We start from the raw sequence: 8,385 nt of genomic DNA on the forward strand, positions 1-8,385 counted from the left end.
GATTTGCGCATGCCCGTTCGCGCCGAAAAATTATAGCATGAGGCGAAATTATGCATTCAACCTATTTTAGGGCTATCCGTCTATTGGAAAACATGGTAAAATTTGGCGACCGCCTGCGTATTTGCGAATCGCACAGCGCCATCTTTTTTGTACGGCATACGGCGATATGCACATAATATATACGTATACCCACTCTTTCAGACGTCGCCTCTGCGACGGGCTAAGACTCTATCGAATTTTTTTTATCGCATGCACCTATAGTGCTGGCGACGTGCTCTCTAGGGGAATTGCAGAAATTCAGCGAAATACTGCTTCCGTCGGCAACTCTAGGGCATCCAGTAAACTCGATACGTGTGTGCGTTTTGGCTATATACACATTTCGAATAATTTCTCAGTTTCACAAAGGGAAATATCGGATTTGCGCATGCTCTATGCTATCGCATGAGAGGGCGGAAATATCATTCAACAGAGCTTCGAGTTTGAAGGGTTTGGTAATGGTTTAACGCAATTGGCATGTGTCTGACAACTATTCTAAAAACCATACACAAATACAATTGTAACAATTTACACACGCACATATGTACCCGTGTATATCTGCGGGTACTCTAACCCTCACAGTCGGTTAAGTTAGCTGTCCCGGGGATGGTATAGCGTTCTGGTTGGTTGGCTATAACACCCCCATTTAAACCAATTGGTAATCCGCTGAAAAAATGTGTTGGAGCTAGCTAGCTGCCAGCCATATAGAACAAATTAGGATAAAATTTCGTTCATAAATGTTGAATATATAACGTAATTATGAATTTATAATAACGTATTTATAAATTTCCGGTCGGCTGTGTGTTTCTGCCTTGGTAAAGATATTGTGGCGTGCTTCAATTGACTCTTCTTGCTCAACTCGTTTCAGGATGGCAGTCTTGCATCACAGCCTCGAGCTTACCGCAGATAGTTTGATCCGTTGCTATCACATTAACTGTACCACAATGTGTACAAAATAATATAACTAGCATTACTGCCTGGCTTCAGTAACCATGTTTTATCGGATTTCGATTTCCCCTATAAGCATCTCTCCGACGCATGGGCATGCTTTTCTTGCATATTATTATTTTTTTGTAATGCTTTATGGTCGCATTACATACTGTTCGTTTATGTCCGAGCACTATATGCATCACGTTCGCTGCTCCTTACTCAACAATTAAAACTTCCAAATTACTTTCAACTCTTTTGCAGTTGCTTCATCTCTTTCAGTATTGTTCCTACACGTTGAATATTTTATGGAGTATTCATAATCATCCGTATTTCGTTTAAGAATGATTGGATTGCAATAAATATATATAATATATATATATCTGAAGTAGATAATAGGGATTCTTATTATCTATAGCAGATTTGTAGCCATTGTATCAGCTACAAAGTATTTTGCTACTATATACCTTAGCAAACAGTGGCTACAAACATTTGCTCTCATAGTCATATATATATAACTTATAATATAAGAGCAGAAAATTGCTATATTAATTAGCCTGTGAATAAATACCCCCAGCAAAATAAATTGTGAAATTTAGCTTTATTATGGGGCAGATAAAATCATTAAATTGCATTGCATTGAATTGCACGTAATTATGGAGCCGGAGAGAGCAATTTTGTCAGGATCAGTGGAGAGCATCTCAGCGCCTCATACGATACTGAATACATCTGTCAGAGGAAAGGAAGGAGTAACGTAAAATAGTAATTGTATTCGTAACCAGGTTAGCGGACAGTGACACAGAGTGCGACGAAGTATGTTTTATAGAGCTGGCACAGTCACTCCATACAAGTGTTAAGTCTAAGCTACACACTGCAGTAGATGATATAATTACGCCGTTCGCCATGGAAAAACAAATTGAAGCGTTTAGCGAGTTGCCTAACCAGTGCTTGGCAACCTAGCATAAACAAACATACACAGTGCATATAGCATAGCTCCGTCCTGTGAGATCACAAACTCGTCAAACCGACACATCATTGAAGTAGTATTAACTTTCGCTTCTTACCTGTGGATTATGTTGTCGCTCCTTGCTATGCCATACTTTTCTGACAAAATTTCGTTAGTAACACTATGGTAACACCACAATCCCCAAGCGAGATGGAAAACACATATAACCACAATCAACTTTCATTACACTGGCGAATAATATTGCAGCCGACCAGATGGCAGCACTACATAAACTGCCTGGCGCATGTACTGGATAACGCTGCCCTACCACAACGGCGTGTGCATCCGCCAAATAGCTGCTGGCTTCAACCAAGGAGCTACATATAACATGTTATATGTAGCTCCTTGGCTTCAACCAAGGAGCTACATATTATACCAGCTCTGTATGGCATGTTTTTTATTTCATAATTCGATATCACATATTGAATTTAATTAATATCATTATATTGATAATTTTTATCACATATAACATTCGATTTATCACATATAACATTCGATCTTTATCACATATACATTCGATTTCTCCATTAGACAGTTTATTCGCATATAATATTTGATTATTTATATCATATGTTTATATGCAATAAATCGACACAATTTAATTCCCTGTTTTAAATGTTCACATTGATTATTTGATTTTATATTCAGAAAAGAGAATCGAAACCATCCGATCCTTGGAATCAAACGCATTCGTATTGAATCAAACATTCAATATTATGCGAACTAGAATCGCTTCGATTTTGGAATCGAATTTGTTCGATTTTGGTGTATAAATTTCAGGATCAAATGGTTCGATTCGCAGATCGGGAATGTCTCGATTCCAAAATCAAAAGATTCGATTCCAAATCAAACGATTCATATTCCAGATATCGAACGGATTTCAATTCCAAATATCGCAACGATTCGATTCCCGAATCGGAAACGATTCGTGATTCGCGCAGATCAGAATGATTCGATTCCAAAATCAAACGACTCAGATTTTGGAACTCGAATCATTCGGATCTGCGATTCGAACAATTCGATCCTGAAATTATACCGCGACCACGTTTTCTGCACTTCTAGCACCATCTATCAACAGCTGCAGAAAAAGGGCACTAGTTAAATTTTTGCGAGCAATTTTTTACATTATGGATAATTAATAAATTTCTATAAGTATTTATAGCTGCATAATAAGCAGGAAATCGTATTTTGCAAAGATTATGCACTTTAAAATGAAGAGCGAGTTATCCTTAGCATGATTTACTATGGATAACATTCCATCAGTAGAACATCATTTCAAGAATAGGAGGAAGTACTTGCATGTAGGTTCCCGCCGCGTATACCAGCAGTACACACTCTGGCTTACGTTTAGTGGTGTAGCGCTTGCGCATATCTCACCAGAGGCGTTATATTTTTGCTGATGAATTATGCATTTTAAAATGGTTAGCTGGGGTATCTCAGCATAGCATTCTTTCCCTAATAACCTTTAGGCCAGTAGACTGTGTTTATAATTAGGCAGAGCGCCCTAGATCGTAGGGTAGAAAATACCTATACTTTATGCCTCGCGTCTCCCCTTGCCTCCCTGTCCCTCGCTCAAACCTCTTTCTTCTTCTTACCGCCCAGCTGTCTCCCTGTGCCGGCATTTTCCTCAGTCTCCATCCTCTCTCCCTAACCAGCTATATATTTAAGTTTGCCTTCGAGCGGCCACTGCACACCTAACACCGGGTGCGCCGGCATGCCGAAATATCTCCCCGATGAGAAATCGCTATTTTTGCAAAGATTATTGCCATTTTAAAATGGAAGAGGTAGTTATAGCATAGCACTTTATTTGTTAACATTCCATCAGTAGACATCATTTAAGAATAGGAGGTAAGACCTTGCATGTCTAAGCGACCCGCTGCGTATACCAGACAGTACACAATCTGGGTTACATTAGTGTGCTTAGCGTATGCGCATATCTCACAGCTCAAGGCAGCTTATATTTTTGTGATTGAGTATGATTTAAAATGGTTAGGGGTATCTCAGCATTAGATCCTCCCTAATAAACTTTTATTATGTAGACTGATGTTTATCAATTTAGTGAGAGCGCCCCTAGCATGTTAGGCGCTACAAAAACACCTACTTTATGCCATCGGTCCTTCCTTCGCCTCCCCTGTCCCTTCGCTCAGCCTACTTCTTCTTCTACCCCTCCCAGCCTATCGTCCGCTCGCCTTTCCTTCAATCTCCCATCCCCTCTCCCCTCAGCAAGCTACTAGTTATGGAGGTTTGCCTCAGACGGCACTGCCCGCCCTAACACGGTGGCGCGGCGCATGCCAATAAAAATTCCCCTTTGCAGAGAAATCAGGTATTTTGTTAAAGATTATGCATTTTAAAGAACAGGAGTAATCCTAGACATAGAATTATATATACATTCCTTCACTAAGACATCATTTAAGAAATAGGAGGAAGACGTTGCATGTAAGCGTTCCCGCCGCAGTATACCAGCCAGTACACAGATCTGGCTACGTTTTAGATATTGTTAGCTGCATGCCAAAATAATCTACCAGAGCGGCTTATATTTTGTGATGGAGTATGCCATTTAATAATGGTTAGGGTGTATCTCACCAAGATTCCTTAAAAAAACTTTTTATCAGTAGCACCTGTGTTTATAATTAAGAAAGCGCCCTATAGCATGTAGGCTACAAACACCTTACTTTATGGCCTTCGTGTCTTCTCCTTGCACTCCACTGCTCCCTCGCTCAGCCCTCCTTCTTCTTCATACCGCCCCCAGCTATCTTCCCTGCCGGATTTCCTCTGTCTCTTATCCCGTCTCTCCCCTCAGCAAGCTATATTATGAAGTTTGCCTCAGACGGCACTGCACGCCTTAACACGGGTGCGTGGCCGCATGCAGCAATATCCCCCGAGAGAATTATGTTTCATATTTACGTGTATAGTGTGCCATTAGCTGCTGCCAGCTGCCAGCGCCAGAGCGATAGCAGCGTGCATTCGAGTGGGTGTGTGTTATGCTGTCATTAGAGCATTTGCAAGCCACGGCTTGTCGGCACTAATACTAGGATGAAGGAGAGTAGGAGAACATTAAGACTTTGCGTAGTAAAATAGGTTTTCGTATTTTTTAAGCATTATATTTTATTTGAACGCTCCAAGTGCCTGTGCTAACACGCGTGCGCGCGCATTTGCCGAAATATTTTCCGCAGAAAATCGTATGTTTGCAAAGATTATGCATTTAGAATATAAAGCATGGATTATCATAGCATAGATTTGTTATGATACACTTCCATCAGTAGACATTATTTAAGAAATAGGAGGCCAGACCTCTGCTGTTAAGGTCCCGGCTGGCGCTATACCAGCCAGATACACAATCTTATGGGCTACGTTAAGTGTGTTAGCCGCATGCGCAATATCTTACCAGAGGAGTTTATATTTTGTGAATGAGAATGCTTTAAAATGGTTAGGGTGTACTTCAGCCAAAGATGTTCCCTAAAAAAACTTGATCAGTAGACCTGTGTTTATAATTAGGAAGCGCCTTAGCCGTTAGGGTTACAAAACACCTACTTTTATGCCTTCGCGTCCTTCCCCTTGACTCCCCTAGCCCCTCGCTCAACTCTTCCTTTCTTCTTTCTACCGCCCCAGGCTATCTTTCCTGCCCGCTTTCTCCAGTCTCCATCTCTCTCTCCCTCGGCAAGCTATATTATGAAGGTTTGCCTCAGACGGCACAGCCGCCTAAAACGGTTGCGTGGCGCTATGCGCAAGTGATCTCCTTGAGAGAAATCAGCTTATTTGGCAAAGATTATGATATTTTAAATGAAGTAGGAGTAATCTTAGCCATATAAATTATATAATAACATTTCCATCACTAGGGACATCATTTTAAGAATAGGAGGCAAGACCTTGCATGTAGGTCCCAGCTGCCTGTATATACGTCAGTAACACAATCTGACTACGTTTAGCTGTGTGTTAACGCTTGCGCAATATCTCACCAGAGCGTTGTATTTTGCTGGATAAATATGCATTTAAATTGCGTTAGGGGTATCTCGAGCATTAGATCTTCCCTAATAAACTTTTATTAGTAGACCTGTGTTTATAATTAGGAGACGCCCTAGCACATGTTAGGTTATACAAAACAAGCCTACTTTATGCCCTCGCGTCCTTCCCATTGACTTCCCCTGTCCCTCGCTCAGCCTCCTTCTTCTTCTACCGCCCCAGCTAATCGTTCCCTGCCGCCACTTTCTCAGGTCTCCCATCCCTTCATCCCCTTCAGGAGCTATATTATGACGTTTGCCTCAGACGGCACTGTACGCTACACGGTGCGCGCGCATGTTGCAGTATCTCCGAGAGAATCGTTTATGCAAAGATTATGCCACTTTTAAAATGAAGAGGAGTTATCCTAGCATAAAATTTATATATGATAACAATTCTATCAGTAGACATCATTTTAAGAAATAGGAGGAATACCTTGCATGTAAGTTCTGGCAGTGTATACGCCGGTACACAACTCTGACTACGCGTTTAGTGTGTTAGCGCTTGCGCAATCTCACCAGAGCCTTATATTTTGTGATGAATATGCATTTTAAAATGGTTAGGGCGGTATCTCAGCATATAGATTCTCCCTAATAAACTTTTATCAAGTAGAACCTGTGTTTATCAATTGTGAGGGGAGCGCCCTTAGCATGTAGGGTACAAAACACTACTTTATGGTCCTCGGTCCTCCCCTTGCCTCCCTGCTCCCGCGCCAACTCCTTTCTTCTTTCTACCGGCCCCAGCTGTCATTCCCTGCCGCATTGCCTCATTCTCCTACCCCTTCTCCCCCTCCTAAAGTACTATTATGACGTTTGCCTCAGACGCGCACTGCGCGCCTAAACACGGGCTGCGCGCCGATGCGCAAATCTCCCGAGCAGAAATCGTATTTTGCCAATAGATTTATGGCATGTTAAAATGAAGAGGCAATTTATACCTAGCATATAGATTATTGATAACATTTCATCACTAGCGCATAATTTCAAGTAGCATAGCGAGGAAGACGCTTACAATGCTAAGGTCCCGCTGCGCTGGTATACCAGCCAGTACACAATCCTGGCTACGTTAAGTGCGTGTTAGCCGCATGCCAATATCTCACCGGATGGAGTTATATTTTGTGATGAATTATGCATTTTAAAATGGCATTAGGGCGGATCGTCAGCATGAGATTTTTTCCTAATAAACTTTTATCAGTAGACCTGTTGTTTATAATTACGAGAGCGCCCTAGCAATGTAGCGTTACAAAACACACTACTTTTATGCCTCGGTGTTCCTTCCCCTTGTTCCTCTGTCCCGCACTCAGCTCCTTCCGCTTCTACCGCCCCCAGCTGTCTTTCCTGCCAGAATTCTTTAGTCCCCCCCCATCTCTCCATCGGCAAAGCGTTATAATGTCATGAAGTTTTGCCTTCAGACGGGCTACTGCCACGACATAACACTGGTTCGCGCCATGCGCAATATCTCAGCGAGAGAAAATCGTATTTTGCAAAGATTATGCATTTAAAATGAGAGGCTGGTTATCCTAGATAGATTTATATGATTACATTCCATCTGTAGACATCATTTTAAGAATCGGACAGAAGGACCTTGTATGAAGTCCGGCCTGTGTATTACCAGGCCAGTGACACAATCTGACTACGTTAGCTGTGTTACCGCTTGCGCAGATATCTGCACAGAGGCGTTGGTATTTTGTGATGAATACTGCACTTTAAAATGGTTAGCGGGTGTGATCTCAGCATAGATCTCCCTAATGATAACTTTTATCAGTAGATATAGTTAGTATTCGCGACGAGTAAAAACTCGATCCGTTGTGCGTTTTGGGCTATATACACATTTCTCGAATAATTTCTCAGTTCACAATGGGAAATATCTGATTTGCGCATTGCCGCTTCGGCGAAAATTATTAGGCGCATTGAGGCGAAATTATGCATTTTCAAACCTATTTAGGCTATTCGTCTATTTGGAAAACATGGTAAAAATTTGCGACGCCTGCGTAATTGCGAATCCGCACAGCGCCATCTTTTTTGTACTGGCCATACGGCCGATATGCACATAATATATACGTATACGCACTCTTTCAGACTGGTCGCCTCTCGACGGGCTTGTAAGGACTCTATCGAATTTTATTTTATCGCATGCACTAGTGTGGCGACGTGCTCGGCTAGGATAATTGCGAGAAATTGGGCGAATACTGACCTCCGTCGGCAACTCTAGGGATCAGCTAAAACTCGATCCGTTTTGTGCGTTTTGACTATGCGCTACCATTCGAATAATTTTGTTTCACAGGGGGGGAAATGACGGGATTTGCGCATGCCGTTGCCGCGCCGAAGATAGAGGATGAGGCGAAATTATGCCATTCAAACCATATTTTGGGCTATCCGCCATAGGAAAAATTATGGTAATTATGCAGAGCGCCATCTTTTTCG

The 8,385-nt window shown here is 41.8% G+C and overlaps 1 protein-coding gene across 1 annotated transcript in view; it reads right to left on the reverse strand.

The window, feature by feature from the left end:
• LOC106821251 (kinesin-like protein KIF17) overlaps positions 1 to 2,146 on the reverse strand; it is a 43,445-nt gene extending 41,299 nt beyond the window's left edge. The window contains exon 1 of the mRNA XM_014825974.1: positions 2,028 to 2,146. The gene's annotated coding sequence lies outside the window, so the exon portion shown is untranslated. The remainder of the gene's footprint in view (positions 1 to 2,027) is intronic.
• Between the last annotated feature and the right edge of the window lie 6,239 nt (positions 2,147 to 8,385).

The sequence above is a fragment of the Priapulus caudatus genome, unplaced genomic scaffold (genome assembly GCF_000485595.1).
Source record: "Priapulus caudatus unplaced genomic scaffold, Priapulus_caudatus-5.0.1 Scaffold66, whole genome shotgun sequence".
Lineage (NCBI taxonomy): Eukaryota > Metazoa > Priapulida > Priapulimorpha > Priapulimorphida > Priapulidae > Priapulus > Priapulus caudatus.